Raw genomic sequence first — 468 nt, 5'->3', positions numbered from 1 at the left:
GTATTTGTATTTCATGTATTATATTACTGCATTTTGCCCACAGCCGTGGATAGATTTTCATTTTGGCCCCCTCAGGTAAAATGTTTGGACACCCCTGATGTAAACAGTAAATTAATTGCTTCAGACATATTGGAGAACGGTGAAAAGAGGAATAAAACATGCAGAAGCTCGACTCGTTGTGCAACAATTCAAGTAAAGCATCCAGAAGCTAAAAGCAGCAGTTGGAACATCGTGTTTTGTTCTAAGCACAGGATGAACCACAGATGGGTTTTGGGTCACAGTTTTCATACTTTATGTGATTATTAAAAAAAAACAAATAGGGAACAGACTTTTTTTAGTATAAGACCCCACCTTTGAGACAGGAGGTCCAGATGTTCCCAGATTATTTCCCCATCATCCCCCATCCCACCCTTCAGTGTCATCCCGCTGACTTACTGCTGGTGATATATGTAATCCCCTCTTTTATCT

Source organism: Austrofundulus limnaeus, unplaced genomic scaffold (genome assembly GCF_001266775.1).
Source record: "Austrofundulus limnaeus strain Quisiro unplaced genomic scaffold, Austrofundulus_limnaeus-1.0 Scaffold851, whole genome shotgun sequence".
NCBI lineage: Eukaryota > Metazoa > Chordata > Actinopteri > Cyprinodontiformes > Rivulidae > Austrofundulus > Austrofundulus limnaeus.
The sequence above is the reverse complement of the archived record's forward strand: the minus strand, read 5'-3'. Positions refer to the sequence as shown.